An 18,790-nucleotide genomic window follows, 5' to 3' on the forward strand; every position below is an offset into this window, starting at 1 on the left:
TGCCCCTACTAATATTTTCAGTCACAAAGTTTAAAATGCTAATTTTGACTTGTATATATTATTTTAGTGAATTATCGTCGAATACTAAAATAGGTTGAAAAAATTAATTAGTTTAATAGAGGAAATATTGAAAATTTTGACTAGTTTAATGAATTACTAGAATTTATGAGAATTCTGAAAGTTAGAATAAAACAATATTATTGGTGGAGTGATAAGAAAAGGCATTTTGAGACCTTCCAAAATGGATATCAACGTACATAAAATGGAAAATGGTCAAAACTACTCTTAAACTATCCAAAATAACTTAAACTTAAACTATATTTCAGCTCAAAAATATCCTTCCCGTCAAACTATTGGGTCACACTTACCCTTCTAGTTAACGGAAGTATCCATGTGTTAAATGCCACGTGGACGCCACATGTGCACGCCAAACAGACCACACCTCCACATAGACGACTACGAAAAAGGGTCAAAACTACTCTTAAACTATTCGAAATAGCTTAAATATACCCTTAAACTATATTTCAGCTCAAAAATGTCATTTACGTCTAACTATTGGACCACAGTTGCCTTTCTGTTTAACAAAAACATCATTGTGTGTGCTAAAATGTCATATAGACTCCACATGTGCACACCAAACACTCCCCACTTCCACATCGACGACTTAAATCCCTAATTTCACTCCCCCCCCCCCCCCCCCTCTAATTTCATCCTTTCCTTATTTGGGTATATCTATATGAATATAGAATATACATTGACTCAATTCAATTCCATTTTATTCTGATACTAATATGTTGTAGTTTGAAGATCACAACTCAAACAAAATTCAACTTAATTCTGCTATCTAATCCTTAAATCATCTATTATATTGAATGTTTTTTTTAACTTTCCATAAAATCTAAAACTTCCTTAACAATCATTTAGAGCATCTTCTAGATTGGGACCACAAAAGCTCAAAACTTGAACAAAAATAGGGTAATTGGTAAAAAAAAAATTAAATTAAGAAATCTATAAAGACTTACTAGTTCTTCGTTGCTGTAGTAGCAATTGAAGGTGTCATCCCAGCCGTTCGTCAAGTTTTCCTCATTAGCGAAGTCACCGACGTTGATGTGGCAGAGCTCACTCACCACCGCCATGGAAGCCGCCGTAGTCGTCTTCCCTGTGCCTGGAGTTCCGGTGATAAGTATATTAAGTCTCTTACGGCAGCTGCTATTTTGCGTCATGGTCATGAGTTGAATCAACAAGAAAGCTTCGCTAAGATTTGTTTAAATAAAATTAATTTATTAAGAGAAATTAAAATAATAAATTAATGTTAATTGATTAATTAAATTGAGTGTGTTTATATTACACCTTAGATCATATTTTTATTGTATTTGAAATGGTCATCAAATTGCAATTTCTCTACCTCATTCGGTTACGTAAACAAGTTTATGCAAATATTTTTTCTTTTTTTTGTTCAATATATACTTTTCAGGATGAAATGAGGGGAAAAGAGTGAAATTAAGGCTTTAAGTCATTTATGCGGAAGTGGGGTGTGTTTGGCGTGCACATGTGAAGTCCAATGGCATTTTAGCACACACATGGATGCTTCTGTTAAACAGAAGGGCAACTATGGTTTAATAGTTAGACGGAAAGGGCATTTTTTAGCCGAAATATAGTTAAAGGGTATATTTAAGTTATTTCGAATAGTTTAAGGATAGTTTTGACCTCTTTGCCGTAGCCATCTATGTGGAGGTAAGGTCTGTTTGGCGTACATATGTGGCATCCATGTGGCGTCGTGACATTTAACAGACACATGGATACTTTCGTTAACTAAAAGGGTAGGTCTGACCTAATAGTTTGACGGGAAGGGTATTTTTTAGCCGAAATATAGTTCAAGGGTATATTTAACCAATTTAGGATAGTTTAAGGGTAGTTTTAACATTTTTTCGTACATAAAAAAACTTCTATAGAGAGAGAGTGAACAAACTGCTTGGAGAATGACTAGTCGATTTGACGAGTTGAGTTATAATCAGCATTTAATTGATCATTTAAGCTTAAGTAGCTTCTAGATGGATTAATAATCCATTTATTTATTAACTCAGGATAATTTAATTCACTCAAATTTAATTTAACCTGCTCATTTGATAGCTCTAAGTATGACAATATGTTTCGTCTTCATTTTAGTGTAGTGCTTGAGATTTGAATTGGGATCTCAAAATAAATATCGACCTCCCTCGACCACTAAGTCAATCTCTAATCTTATGTTTAGGAGGTTCAAAATCTATATACTGTTGAATATAATTTGGAGACGAGCAAGTCAATTTCTCACTTGTTGAATATTTTATTGGTGACAGACATAATCGGTTGCTCACAACTTGAATTTTATAATTGCAAAGTAAGAACCTGCTTCAGTCATACAATTCTTATACACAAATATTTCTTGCACTCACGCTCTAGCAACTCTTTTTTATTTCTCACTCACTTGTTGTTTGATATCTTGCTTACTTTCTTTCTTGCTTTCCTACTTGGTGTTTTGCACTTAGCTACAAATCAAATGCATCATCTCTATTTATAGGAGGTCATGGAAGAATCTAGAAAGATACATACTATTATCTTCTAGAGTATTCCTAGCTATTTTTTTCTAGAACTACTTTTTCTAAAACATTTCTAGATTTTTCTTTCTAGAATACCATTGTAGAGATCTTCCTTCAATTCTCTTCAACTCCGGAATATTCTAGATTTTTCTAGACTTATCTTAAATAAATAATTAAGTTGGTGATGGATTCTTAACACTCCCCTCAACATCAACTTAATTTTTTCTTTGCGTTCATTGTGAGCAATTGTTGAAACTCTGCAAGCATCATGACGACCACTCCTTTTAAGGATCTCCGCCCTCGTCAGATTATTTTGATTGCTACTCTTTTAAGCTTCTTCAAAGGTAGTAGCCTCTTTGATGTTAACCACCACTGTTAATGTTGTATGTATATACTTGGTGTTTGGACCCTTCAGTCATGTAGACATCCTTAGTTGATTATAATGCTTCTCAGCCTTCTTCTTGCAACTCATCTGGTGTTTCATAAGCTCCAATTTTCCATAAGCTCTTCCATTCCTTTTGTGGAGTGTTGCTCCCAATATACACGCAAGTAATATAGATTCTTAAAGAAACGAGTTATCGTTCCCAAGGGACTTATGATCAATTTATATCTAACACTTAATTCTACAAATAAAAGCAAAAGTAATCATTTAAGAGATTGTGATGATTGTTAACTACTACTAATTATGCACTAAATAAAAGTAACCAATTGTGAACGACTTTGATATGATGTTTCAAGAAAGTAAAAGACAATTCCAAGGTTGCAGCATATAACAAATCTCATGTATCATATTATCGGCTTAGAACTTATTTCAGTTGTCAAGTTACTGATTTATACGGTTAATTATATGAGTCGGGCTATACATCTCTCGTCACCTACTCCAATTAGCTATCAAACTACATCATTGAGCGGGGATTAATAGACTAACTGGCGAGCATTTATATTTCATCCTATTTCGTAACCAAGCAAGGTGTTCGTCCGGGCGTCACTCCTGAACACTAATCACCTCAATCTAATGGGTGGACTGAGCTCTTTATATTCTCTGGTCTATCTAACCTCTCCTCTCCCTATTTTAAGATTAGACAATATATTTATCTTATGGTGATCAAGCACAAAATACTAAAACAAGAATATAGAAGTAACTTATAATGACAACCGATAATTAATTCAAAAACCTTAAAAATCAACATTCAATTCATAGCTACAGCCCCAGAACTAGGGCGTTTGGCCACTCATGCTATTAGAAAACCACAAAATACAATTGTTCATGTGATTTTCGGAAAATAGAAGAGTTAGAAAATTGAAACCTATTACAAACGTGAATTCTCTCTCTTGCACACCCAATAAAAGTCGAACGCTAATACTAGAGCCCTAAGGGTCTATTTATAAGAGTTAGAAAAGTTGGAGTCAAAACCTACTACAATTAGGAATCCTATTTTAAGCTTTTTTATTTGAAAATGTCGGGACTTTAATGGCGTGTAGTGCCTCCTATCGCACATGGAAAGCAGCTCTAAAGTATCCACATGGGCGTGTCGTGTCTTACAGAGCGCCAAGCAGCATGGGTGATTTTTTCCCTTTGGCGCGCCGCGTCTCTTAGTGCGCTTGCAGAGCACCTCAGTCCCTCATGTGCTGGCGCGTCGCGCCCAGCAGTACGCCTGCAATACTTCTCTGACTGTTGGCCCTTGGCACCTCGCACCTAACAGTGCGCCTGGCCCTGGGGCCTTCATCCTTAGTCATTTTTTTGCCTGTCTTTGTTCCTTCTTTCTTCGTTCCAACTCCAATCCCTTCGAGAGTTCCTGAAACATCTAATCATGTGTGTGAGTGCATAATCATCACAAGTTACACCAAAAATCAAGCTAATAACTAAAGATCATTCTTTAAACTAATTAATTCATAGGAAAATATTGACAACTTAGGCTTATTTTATATGCCTAAGATCATGGAGATACATCATGATTGGATTCTATCTTGTTCCCTTGTTCTACTTCGTTGAACTTATCTTGCAACTTTTGCTCAAGAGCTATTGAGTCTGGCAGGGAGACTTCTTTGGACCACCAAGTTTGTAACACCCCGAAGTACTAACCAAGAGTCGCATGTTGATTTACAGTTGCTTAATTACTACGATATGTTTTATTCTCGTTTCGGGAACTTGAAATTTTGTCATATTTGCAAACTTGCTTAACATAAATTGAGACAGTCATTTAAGGGATTGTTTTGGGGTATTTACATAATATTCTAGTTGGAATTATCTATCACTTAAAAGGAAGTGAAGGATATATATATAGGTGTATATGTATGCATTTTGGGCAGCACACAACTATTTGGGCAGCACCTTTGAAGGACAGTTGTACAAGTGATAAACATCACTTTTGTGACTATATATTTTCACACCTCCTTTAGTAAATTTGATTTCCTCAAGTCTTAGAACCATAGAAACATATCTAAACAGATTGTTCTTCAAAATCACAAGAGGAAAACTTTGCCTTTTGGCTGGGATTCGAGACACACCCTTCTCTTTGGTAAGTGATGAAATTTGTTTCTGAGCTGGATAGTGTTTGGTAATTTATGCATATCTCGTTCTCTAGAACTTCGTTTACAGTGAATAAATATTATTTGGAAAGATAATTAGTATACCTACAACTCTTATGTTTATGTAAAACTCTAATTTATCTGTTATAGATTCGGAATATGGGACGCAACATAGGGCAAGTTCTGTCCAGATTTTGGAATTTGAAATCCTGTATGATCAACTGTTAGTGTTTTGAATATATCTTTTTGTACAAAATATATTTTGCGGTGATTCTTGTTTAATTTCAACCTTTAGAGATGTACCTACATCTTTCATGAAGGATATAAAGTCTAGTTTTGCGTTTTTCCTTTACAAATTTAAGTTGCGACTTGAGGTACCAGGCTGGACAGATTCACTGTTCTGGGAGCATAGTTGTATTTGTACATGCTAGGCTTACTTGTGATGATGATCTTGTTTTATGTCAACATTAATGAGCTAATAGAAGTTAAAGAATTTATTTAATTGTATTTTTAAGGTTATATATACTCGTGTACAAGTTGAGAACCTTGATACGTTGGTCGGGCTACGGTTTGAATTCTTGAAGTTTTGTTGGACTGTTTCTATGCTAAAGCCCGAGGTTTGGGTATAAAATTGTACTTGTACTCTTGTTATCTTCTTGTATATTTGAAGGGTTATCTCGATACCTTGGTTACTTCTTATCACATTGTATTGTCGTATTGATATTCTCTAAGACTTTCAAGACACTTGTGTAACTCGCCCACTTGTACGGATTGCTTGATCACGTGGCATTCTTGTTGGGACGTTGTCCTTCTTGTGGCTGTGACTTTGTCACTATTGGCATGTCTATTGATTCGGATTATTTGTCATCTCGACTCTGGATTTTTGGTTCGTCTTAAGTATGGATGTTGTCCATTTTAATTATGAACTAGGATGCCATTTTTAATATGGTTCTTGATTCTCTTGATTATTGGGATTTGACCCTTCTTGATACAGGGCTTCGGTCCTTCTTGATACAGGGCTTTAGTCCTTCTTGATACTTGGTTATGTTGGGTGTGACGGTATAATGTATATATTGGGCGAGCCTTGGTATTGGATCTCTTGGGAAATGGTGCTATGAGCATTCTGAACACTTGGATCTTTAAATATAGAACTTGATACCCTTAATATATTATTTACTTGATTTATTTAGTATGTTTCAATTGTGTTGTCCATGACTTTTGAAAGGTAACTTGGTGAATCTAGTGGCTCCACACATATAATTTTTACACCACTAAGCTTTATGCTTAAGGATAGTTGTTTCTATTGTAGAGAGCATTCGAGGGGATACTTGAAGCTGGCCATTGGAGGCAGAGTTTTTGCGAGCTTTATGGGAAGATCACATTTGCATATAGGCATCTATAGTTTGCATAAATCTTGGGACTTGTACATGATCCATATGTTGTACATTTACATGAAATTTTGAAGGCTAATTTGATCATGTCATCATGGGTTGTAATATAAGTACGGCTATATGTTTTGTTCTTTTTGGGGTGTGTAAATCCAAGTCTTGTAATACACTAAATTTACTATTTGTTTTGAATGTTTGTGTGAAGCATGAACCGGCAAAGGTTTGTACTCGGAAGTTGGTAATATCCTATTATATTATTTTAAGTGTGACGATGAAATATGCTCGAAAATCTAGTAAGTTATTTGCTTAGATTATTTTGGAAGGGTTCTTCCGCCATAAGATAAAATGTTACGCAGTTTCAGTTTGACATCAAATTAATGTGTAAATGGGCAGGTTTCACTTCTTCAACTATTTTTTTTCCTGTGAACCTAATTCCTCTACTAGACTAAAATAAATATGTTCTTTGTTAATCTCTTTTAAATGTCGCACGTATTAAATTAGTTCTCTCTTTTAAGTGGTAGCATCCTTCCCAGTGGGTTGTTGCAGTACAACATTTCATCCCAATGATGTTGGTCAAGCCGAGCGTACCATTCAGACTTTGGAAGAAATTTTAAGGGCTTGCGTTATTGACTTCAAGGGTAATTGGGATGATCATTTTCCATTGATTAAGTTTGTGTATAATAAAAGTTATCACTCAGGTATCCAAATGACTTTGTTTAATGATCTTTATGGTAGGAGGTGTAGGTCTTCTATTGGTTGTTTTGAAGTTGGTGAGGTCGTTCTGATAGCACCCGAGTTGGTGCATGATGCTATAGAAAAGGTTTGACTAATTAGGATCGTTTGAAAATGGCTCAAAGTCAACAAACGTCTTATGCAAATGTTAGAAAGAGAGAGTTTGAATTCGATGTTAGTGATTGGGTTTGCATGAAAATCTCACATATGAAGGGTGTGATGTATGTGTGAAGCATGAACCGGCAAAGGTTTGTACTCGGAAGTTGGTAATATCTTGTTATATTATTTTGAGTGTGAGGATGAAATATGCACGAAAACCTAGTAAGTTATTTGCTTAGATTATTTTGGAAGGGTTCTTCCGCCATAAGATAAAATGTTAGGCAGTTTTAGTTTGGCATCAAATTAATGTGTAAATGGGCAGGTTTCACTTCTTTAACTATATTTTTTTCTGTGAACCTAATTCCACTACCAGACTAAAATAAATATGCCCTTTGTTAATCACTTTTAAATGTCGCAGGTATTAAATTAGTTTTCTCATTTAAGTGGTAGCATCCTTCCGAGTGGGTTGTTACAAAGTTAACGCTTCGTCAAATACCACATTTCTTGACACATATGTCTGATTTGTGATAAGGTCACTGATATCGCTCAAATTATCCTAAAAATAATTAAAAGAGTAAGCAGCCATTGTCAATAAAAATACCAAAATAAGTCGAAGTCGAATCCCACAAGGAATGGTTTAAGGGTAAGAATTCAACTAGGAAATTAAGTATGCGAACCAACTCTTTACAGCACCTTAGAACGATTGAGTGGATGATTCCACCAAATTTACAAAAAGAGATTTGTAATCAAATATAGCGATTAAACTAAAAATGAAGGAATTTCAGAAGTAAGAGACAATCTAGGGGTGTGGGAATTGTTATAAGTGATGCTCAATAGTGATAAACAAGTATGGATAGACTAGGTAATCTTCAATGACATTAATCTTCTTTCGATCTCATGATACCATGTTATAGAATCCCTTTTCGGTCTCATATATGTGAATCACAAATCAACCCATTACCTTACTGAAATTTCTCTTTCAAGCAGATTTGACAACTAGAAGTGAGCGATAATTTCTCTTTCAAGAAAACAATAGAAATCAAATATAAATTGCAGGCATTTTGTTATTTACCCACTTTAGTTGATCTCTTTCGAGCATCAATCGAAAATCTAGAGTAGGACTAAGTTTGCAACCTTAACCCATTAAGTTAATCTCATGCTAAATAACCTAAATACATACATGAACAACCATAAAATAGAGCATAGAACAAGTCTCACTACATTAAATCAACACCCAACCTTATAGTCACACCCCTAGAGTTGGGGTATTAGCCACACATCATAAAAAGCAAAGAAAGTATACATATGATGTTACCAACTATTAATGTGGTTGAAATCAAGCAACAATCTTCAACACCCACTTCGATTTCAACCCTCAATTGTCAATTACAAGGGCGTATTCGAGAACCCCCAAAACTAAGAACATTTCTCAAAAGGGAAAACAAACTAATTCAAGAAAAACTCTCAAAACTGATTCTCCAAAATTCTCATACAAAAATATGATACATTTTCTCTGCCCTTTGGACTATTTATAGTTTTCTCAAAATTGGCTCAAGATTCCATATGCGACTCATTCAGCGACGTTAGTCGGGCTTGGTTAAGTCATTCGGTGGATCTTCGTTTGCTCTTTAGCTCTCTATTCTTTCAATTCAAGCCTTAGGTATTTGAAACTCAGTTGGTGAACTTGATCAAGTCAGCCTTTCATATTCGCTGGATCGCTGATTACCACCTTGTTCGCCCTTTCAACTTTCATTTTTGCTCAGACTTTTATCACATTCGGCAATGGACTTCTTGTTTGACCATTCAGCTTTGGAAAATCTTTGTTTCATCTGTAGTCCACCGACCTACCTCGAGTATTTTCAATTGGGCACACTATTCATTTGGGTGAGGTCATGCCAATTGAGCGATCCGCCCTTTTGGTTAGTCGACTATCAATTGGGAGTTTGTACTCCTTTCAATTTTTTGGCCTCTTTTCATGTATTCATCATTGCCTTGTTCTTTAGCATTCATAGCTGCAAAACATCAAAATATCATCAGGATAGGACATAATTAGGTATTGAAGACACTAATTATTGAACTAAAAAGGCCTCAAATGAGTGAAAATCTACCACTCATCTGACAAAACACCTCCATCTTTTCTTTGTTCGCCATAACCAACAAAGATACAACGGACAACTTTCTTGTCAAACTTGCTACAAAGATGATCTGGTACGAACACATAACATACACAATCAAAAACTTGAAAGTATACTTTTGCATATCTCTGCCAAATGTCTATTTTTTCAGTCACTCCATTTTATTGTGACATATTTAGGCAAGTCAATTATTGTCTTATCCTCTTTTCTTTAAGATAGTCATCAAATTCACGTGATGTGTATTCTATCCCATTGTCCATATAGAGATATTTGATTTTTCTTTCAATATCATTCTCCATAACATATTAAAACTCTTTAAAATTCTCAAATACTTCATATTTCTCTTTTAAGAAGTAAATCCATACATACCTTGAGAATTCATCAATGAATGTTACCATGTAATGATAACCACAATGGAGGACTGCTTCACTAGTCCAAAACGTCTGAGTGTATTAGCTCCGGTGGCTACTTCGCTTGATACTTTGATTCTCTATAAGGAAGTTGATGTGGTTTTATATATTAGCATCTAGCACATATAGTGTCTCCTCTGATCTCAAGTTGGAGTAGACTTTGCATCATGATTTTTAGTTTATTGTAGCTCACGTGCCAAAGACATGCATGTCACAGATCAATTGTTTCATTACTTCAGATTTTCTCAACATAAGTTATCTCGGCTGACATGATATAGAATGATTCTAATCTTCTTCTTTCCATGATTGGTGTGCTAGTAACTTTCATGTTTCGATATACTTTTAGGTCATTTGGTCCAAATAAGACATAGTTTCTAGAATCAGTTAGTTACAACACAGATAATAAGTTCATCTTCATACCTGGAATATGGTAGACATTTTGAAGTTCAACTTGTCTTAAGCTTTGATGAGGCACGAACACCATTTTGCCATATGAGTTACTGACATTTTTGAATTATTTACAGTCACCATTACTTGACCACCTTTATAATCGCTCATGTTGATAATCTTTTTCTCATCACTAGTCATGTAATTAGAACATCCTGAATCAACGATCCATTCATGTTCATAATCGACCAGTTTCTCACTTATAGTTACCAGTGTGAACTTCTCTTCTTTGTTAGATTGACAAGTGACAAGATCCTTTTGTTGATTTCTTTCTTCAATTGAATAAGAGGTCTCAAAATCCTAGATTTCTTCTTCTTCTTCTTCTTCACCTTTCTTGTTTTGGATAGAAATAACTATGTTACCTTTAACTTTCTTACACCAACAATCTCTAGCATAGTGTCCTTTCTTTCCACAATTATATCACTTCTCCATTTTACGATTGTTGAGGCCTTTTACCGACTGGTTTTGTCATTGATTTCATTGATGTTGATTCTTTTGGTCTCCCCCTGACGGTGAGCTTCTCTCCGTTTTTTTATTAGTCTTTCTTTTTTCTGAAGAAAACCTTATCTTCATCTATTATAGTGAGACTTGATAATGGCTTCTCTTGATAACTCGTTAAGAGTTACCATACTTAATAATTTTTATACGTTATTATAACATTAAACATTGATGACATCCCTCCCCTATGATATGTCGTGTATATATATATATATATATATATATATATATATATATATATATATATATATATACTTCAACAATTTAAAATCTCATGTAAAGAACAAGTTATATTTATACATTGTATGGAACAATCTTCAACCCAAATAATGAAACAGTAGCAACACTTATATTGATTTGTTCTGCTCTGGAGGCAGAAGTTAAGGCATTTAGATACTACATCCATCATAATTTTCTTCCATTAATTATGGAGACATATTCCCTCATCATCAAGAAGATTCTAGATGGAATCTGGGAAGTCCCATGGGTAATTTCTATAAACATAAGGTAGATTAGAGATGTTATGAAGGACAAGGTGGTGGAAATTAAGCACACCTACAGAGAAGGGAACACACTGGCTGATTTTTTAACTAACCATATTTTCAGTTTTGCAGATACAAAATTAATTCAATTTAATTCTACACATGAGCTACCATCACAAGCAAAAACTATATTACAATTTGACAAACAAAACTTACTGCAATTGAGGGTGAGAAAGTGTCAAAATGTCAGGTTCAACATTCCAATCACTGATTAGAAGCACAAAAAAGGAGCAGTCACAATACTTTATAAAAAAAAAGGGGAGCAGTTACAATCGAACAACATATCACAACGAAAAAAAAGGAACAACAAGGAACAGAAAATCATAAGAATTATTAGATTGAAAATAGAGATCTTACTTGGTAGTTTCATGGGTTTGTTGCAGTGGTATCAACCCCTTGGGGTTCAATCTGCACAAGTCATGAAATTACTTAGTGAAATCAATAATTTTTTATCAGACAAGGGTTGTAGTTTGATTCATTTTAACTACTTCCAAGAGCTACCAACACAAGCAAAAAACATTCTCAACATGGACAAATTAAGCATATGTACAATTCATGTATTGAGGCAGTGGTATTAATTTCAGTGGAATTCAACCTGCGCAATACAAGAAAATGAATTAATGCTCATCATTCTAACAAGATTTTGGTCAGCGAATTGAAGCGGAAGCCTTATCTTTGGAATTGCGGCGAATGTACACCCGGAGTTGAAGAAGTCTTCACTAAGAATGAATCCATGGCATTTGTGAGATTTGTTAAGTGCCCAAGTGGATATCCCTCAAGCTCCTCGTCGTTTCTCAGCTGCTAGGAAGAAGAAGGCCACAAAAGATTTATCAGGGATCAACTATGGTGGAACTGAGAAGCTGTTGAAGTTTGTCTAGCTGATTTAGACAGTTTTGATCGACTTTCTGTCCTGGGCTGTTTTATTTTTTATTTTTTTATTTTGTTTGGTCTTGTAGACTTGGGCTTGGATCCTTTTTGGGTCCAAGCAAGATTTCATTTTAATAAATGGGCCATGCCCAGTTTTAATTTTTTTTAAAAAGATTACTCAAGAAGAACAATTACAGTAGTGAAATTTGGTAGTTCAGCTCTCAAAGAGCAACAATTGCAGTATGAAAAATACTAAACAATAAGATAGAAACAGGTGAGAGAACTTAGAAGAAATAAGATGAGAATTAAGAGAATGTTGCTATCACTCTTTTTTTACCCACTACTCTACCATACTCCTGCATATAACAACTTTTCTCACGTGTTTGTCCTTGCATTAGCCTAGGATATAGTCTTGTAGCTTTTTGTTGGGCTGTTTAATTTATTGGCTTTTCCTAATTGTCTCAGGCCCATTCTCAATTTCCCTACTGACTTGGGCTGGCTGATCCATAACAATACTTTCCTCCCAATCGAGAACTTTGTCCTCAAGGTTCAATGGGTGTTGATCTTTGACAAGAACTTGAAGAAGGGGTGTTACTTGTCAGCAGGCGTTCCCACACATTTCTTGAGCATAGAAATATGAAAAACTGGGTGAATTCGTGCATCAGCAGGCCAATCAAGTTTGTATGCAACATAACTAATTCGTTTCAGCACTCGATAAGGACCAAAGTACTTTCAGCCGAGTTTGTGGTGCTGCTGCAAACAGAGAGAAAGCTGCATGTACATCTTGAGGTTCAAAAATGCCCAATCACCAACTTCCAGTTGCAAATCCGTTCGACGAGCATCAACATATAATTTCATACGAATTTGAGCCTTCGACAAGTTATTCTTAAGTAGCACCAAAACATCATCTCTCTTTAGCATGTACTTCTCGACTAAATCATCTGCAACACTGCCCAACACATAACGAGAAATAATAGGAGGCTCCCGCCCATACAATACCTAAAACGGTGTCACTCCGGCAAACGAATGAAAGGCGGTGTTGTACCAATATTCAGCCCAAGGTAGCATTGATACCCACTTGTGAGGACTCTCCGAAACAAAACACCTCAGATTATGTTCAATGCACTTGTTCAAGGCTTCAGATTGACCATCAATTTGCGGGTGATACGTTGTACTCATAGCTAGAGAGGTGCCTTGGAGTCTATTAATTTCCTGCCAAAAAGAGTGAAGAAATCTCGGATCCCTGTCAGTTACAATAACGCGCGGAGGTCTATGTAGTTTAATGGCATTGGCTACAAAATCTAATGCAACAGAATGTGCGGTGAACGTGGATGGCAATGGGATAAAATGCCCATATTTTGACAAACGATCTACAACAGTCATGATTGTCGCCTTTCCCTTAGAACTCGAAAGGCAAGTGATGAAGTCCATAGCGATTTCCTCAAACACCACGTTCGGTATAGGCAGTGGTTGCAGCAGGCCGGCAGGGCTGCGATTCATGTCCTTCATTTGTTGACACACTTGACAAGAAGTAACAAAAGCTCGCACATCTCGCCGAATATGGTGGCAATAAAAATTAGATAAGAGACGATGAAAAGTACGAGTGATCCCGACATGCCACGTAATAGGTGAAGAATGAAATTATTGTAATAGACTGAAGCATACTGGGAATCAGATGGGATAACTAGTCTTTCTTTGAAAAATAATAATCCTTCTCGAAGGACATAATCGGAGTCAGCAGCAGTCTAGTGCTCAAGGCCATGTTTAATGGCAAACAATTCTGGATGGGATTGAGTGGCCATTTGAATTTCATCAATCCAGTCAAAAGTTCGAATAGATAAGGCATTTAAAGTCCCTTCAACAGGTCGAGAAAGCACATCAGCAACCTTGTTAAGCTTCACAGGGCGATACACAATATGAAAATCAAACCCAACCAACTTCCCTAACCATTGTTGTTGCTCAGGTGTCTGAATAACTTGATCAGTCAGATTTTTGAGTGATTGTTGGTCAATAACAATTGTGAAACGCCATCCTAGTAAATATTGATGCTATTTACCAACTGCTTCTGTAATGGCATACATCTCACGATGGTAGGTTGAAGCTTTTTGCATTCTAGGGCACAACTTCTGGCAATAAAATGTAATAGGATGGCCTCTCTGGGACAAGACAGCCCCTATACCGATGCCCGAAGCATCAGTCTCCACGTGAAATTCCTGTGTGAAGTCTGGTAACATCAAGACTGGAGTGCAACTCAGCTTGTTCTTCAAAGTCTCAAATGCCAACTGTGCGGCATTTCCCCACTTGAAAGACACCTTTTTGAGTAAATCAGTCAAAGGACTAGCAATTGTGGCATAATTCTTAATGAAGCGCCTATAGTAACCAGCGAGCCCTAAGAAACTCCGTACCCTCTTAACATTTGTTGGAATTGGCCACTGCTGAATAGCTTATATTTTAGAAGGGTCAACTGTTAACCCTTTGCTGGAAATGACATGACCAAGATAGTCAATTTGAGGCTACCAAAATAAGCATTTAGAACGTTTAGCCACAAATTTGTGCTAACGAAGAATCTGGAGAACTTGAGTGAGGTGCTGCAAATGATGTCCCCAAGACTGACTATAAACCAAGATATCATCAAAGAATACCAAAACACAACGACGAAGTAATGGCCGAAAAATCGAATTCATTGTAGCTTGAAATGTAAAAGGAGCATTAGACAAGCCAAATGGCATCACAAGAAATTCATAATGTCCTTCATGAGTGCGAAAAGTCCTTTTTGCCATATCCTCGGGACGAACACGTATCTGATGGTAGCCAGAGAGCAAATCCAGCTTAGCAAAAAAATTGCACTATGTAATTCATCAAAACGTTCATCAATAGTTGGAATAGGGAATCAATCTCTCACAGTAATAACGTTCAATGCATGACAGTCCACACAAAATCGCCATATGCCATCTTTCTTTCGAACTAATAAAACAGGTGAGTAAAAAGGACTAGTGCTAGGTCGAATTATTCCATCAGTGAGCATATTAGCAACCAATTGTTACATGATGTTCTTCTGAAAATAGGGATACATGTAGGGTTTAACATTAACAGGTCTTGACCCTAGATTGAGATGGATAGCATGATCTAGCTCGCGTGCTGGAGGTAAACCTTGGAGTTTGCAAAACACATCTTCATATGAAGCCAAAAGGGAGTCCATATCAGAAGGATAAGGAGGCGGACAGGGACTCTCACGCGTAAACAACTAGAGGCAAAAGTAATAAGACACCGCCTCAGTTTCCAAAAGTCGTCGTAACGTGTGTAATTGCACAGGTTGAGCCTTATCAGAAGGCTCTCCAATTCAGTTGTACTTTTGTCCCTTAAGGGAGAACTCAAAGAGACGTCGAGAGTAATCTTGTAGAATTGGCCCCAACGATCTCAACCAAGATACCCCCAAAACAATATTTGCACCATGTAGCGAAAGAACATATAAGTCAAGCACAAGATCACACCCTGGATCGACAAATGGACTTGTCGTACCACCCCATCACAGCAAAGACGCTGACCACTGCCAACCACCACCGAAAAAGGAGGTGCGGGGTCAATAGACAGATTCAGAAATTTGGCAACTCGTGCTTGCACAAAGTTACCAGTGCTTCCCCCATCAATCAAGACTTGCACAGGGGAACCCCGGACATGGCCATTAAAGCAAGGGGTAATGTGAGAAGTACCACCTGACAATGCATGATATGAAATAGTAGAATGAGCTTGAACCTCTAAACATTGAAGTTTTTCAGCCAGGAAATCCTCAGGACAAAAAAAGTCCGGCAACTCAATTGAAGATTCAGAAGACTCCTCCAAAAGGAGGAATTGAGGAAGTGCCTTACACTTGTGGCCAATAGTGTATTTCTCATCATAATTGTAGTAGAGCCCTTTGTCTCATCTAGCCTGGATCTCAGAGGCCGTCAGGCGCTTGAAGGGAATTTTGGGAAAGGCAAATGATGGAGCAGTTGGTTTAGATTGAATTAAAAGAGACGGCGTTGTAGGGTGCCTCAACGTGTTGACCATTAAAACGACTAAGAGCCACCGCCGCTAGTTTGTGTGGGATTGTGAGCGGACCAAAAGAGTTAGATCCAAGAGATAAACATACAGCCATCTGCCTTGGATGAACAGGATCAATAACAGCTAACTGAACAACCACCGTGGAGATAAATCCTGCACTAACTGAGTCAAGTTGTCTACACGAGTTGATAAAAGAGAAAGTTTCGTCAAAGAGTCTGATGGTACAACACCATCCGATTTCTCAGAAGTATCCATGAAGTCCAAAGCAATTAAAGCACCAATTGGAACAATCTTCAACTCAAATAACGAAACAATAGCAACACTTAAATTGATTACTCAAGAAGAACAATTACAGTAGTGAAATTTGGTAGTTCAGCTCTCTAAGAGCAGCAATTGCAGTATTAAAAATACTAAACAATAAGATAGAAACAGGTGAGAGAACTTAGAAGAAATAAGATGAGAATTAAGAGAATGTTGCTATCACTCTTTTTTTACCCACTACTCTGCCATACTCCTACATATAACAACTTTTTTCACGTGCTTGTCCTTGCATTGGCCTAGGATATAGTCTTGTAGCTTTTTGTTGGGTTGTTTAATTCGTTGGCTTTTCCTAATTGTCTCAGGCCCATTCTCAATTTCCCTACTGACTTGAGCTGGCTGATCCATAACATTGTATGTGATGTGAACAAAATTTGTGTATGATATACTTATAGAAACTGATTTCAAGCTGGTATAATGGACTAAACTAAATTTAAGGATACTAAATTCTATATATTAATTTTATTGGTAAAAACTGATCATACTAATTTTACGAATTTAAAACTGGTCATCCTTTTATGGGTATAGATAGATACTGAAAAGTCACTCTATGTAAGTATTGTAGTTAAAAGCATTACAATATGAAAAAAGGAAAAATTACAGAAATATACTACTTAAGTCTTTTATTAACAAAATATCAATATACTTATATTTAATTACAAACTAAGTTTTTAAATTACATACATAACAAAACATTAATTTTTGTATTTAATTTAATTTAATTTTACAGATTTTCTCACTCATACTTTTAGTAATTCGTGCTATGTTATAGGGAGTATAATTAGGATATTAATATTTATCAAATATTCTCTCTCCTAATCAGTTCCAAATTCACACGTTCATTACCTTTTTGTTTTCGTTTTTTAGGCATAGTGGAAGTCATTGGGATCCTAATTAGTTTTTTATTTTTGTTCTGATAAAGCAATATTTTTTACCAAGAAAGGGTGTACTTTTCAATGTTGAGTGATAGTTTCAATAAAATCTTGAAAATCTTTTGGGAAGTCAAAAGGGTTTCTTCCATATTTTTCTTCAACTTTCTCAACCGGACGGATTTTAAAGTATTCAACCTTTAATCTTCTCTTTCTTTTTCAAATTTCTTAACATTTAATCTTCTCTCACAGAAACGTTTCACAAAACAACTAATCTAAAAAATTGCCATTGTTCGATGGAAAAGACTCCACGTAAAAGTCCTAGACTTAACAAATCTGTGGTAATCGTTGATAGCCCGCCGATCAGTTCAAGACCATCTGGTAGATCTAATGAGTTTATTGTTATCAATTCTTCATCATCCTACAAAGTTCAACAAAAAGATTATTATGGGGCTGATACAAAATCGAAGGGTAAAGAAAAATTGGTAGAAGATCATTATCCACATGACAATGATTTTGAGGATGATATCCCCCTCTCTAAAAGATTAAGAGTAAATAATGATCAGTATTCAAAGGTATTTATTTATTTTATGAATTTTTTTTTTTTTGACATGCAAGTGTTGAATCTTATTCTGAATCGAAAGATTTGTAACATTAATTAATTTTTTATGTTCAGAATGTTGATGGGGGTTCGGTGAGCAAAGGCATGAATGGTTTAAGTCAAAAATGGACTAGGTTTGTTAATAATAAAAGGAAAAATGCATCACAAGTACCACTAAAGGTATGTTTTTACTGTCGTTAAGTAATGTAATTTTTTATGCAAATATTTCTTTGCTTATATTATAAATTTTGCATTTTATGACTATTACAATTTATTGATTTTTAATATATTTTTTTTAGATCAAGAAGAAACAATCGCATTGGTGTTCTTATGTAAATGTCAATGTTTTTGTTGATATAACAAAGCTACTTGAAAAAATTGGTAGTGTTCATTTGTTTAAAGAGTCTCCTTTTAGTTATCTATTAGGCTTGTCCCAATTGAAAGTCCAACCTCAGATTATTAGATGTCTTGTTCATCATTTAGCTAACAATCGGGATGACATGTTTGTGTCTGACATAAATGGTAAAGAAATGCATTTTGGGCTTAGAGAATTTTTGGTAATTACTGGTTTTAAGTGTGGTGGGTGTATGGTTTTTGATCATGATCAGAATAGTACATCTAAGTTACTTTCTCGTTACTTTCCAAATGTTGTTGATAAGGTTTTGAAAGCTGATTTCATAAGAGTGTTTAAAGAAGATGGGTTGATTCAGGAAGAAGATTTTTTTAATATGTCTATGA

This window comes from Solanum verrucosum, unplaced genomic scaffold (genome assembly GCF_900185275.1).
Source record: "Solanum verrucosum unplaced genomic scaffold, falcon-dt-bn FXZP01000237.1, whole genome shotgun sequence".
Taxonomy (NCBI): Eukaryota; Viridiplantae; Streptophyta; class Magnoliopsida; order Solanales; family Solanaceae; genus Solanum; species Solanum verrucosum.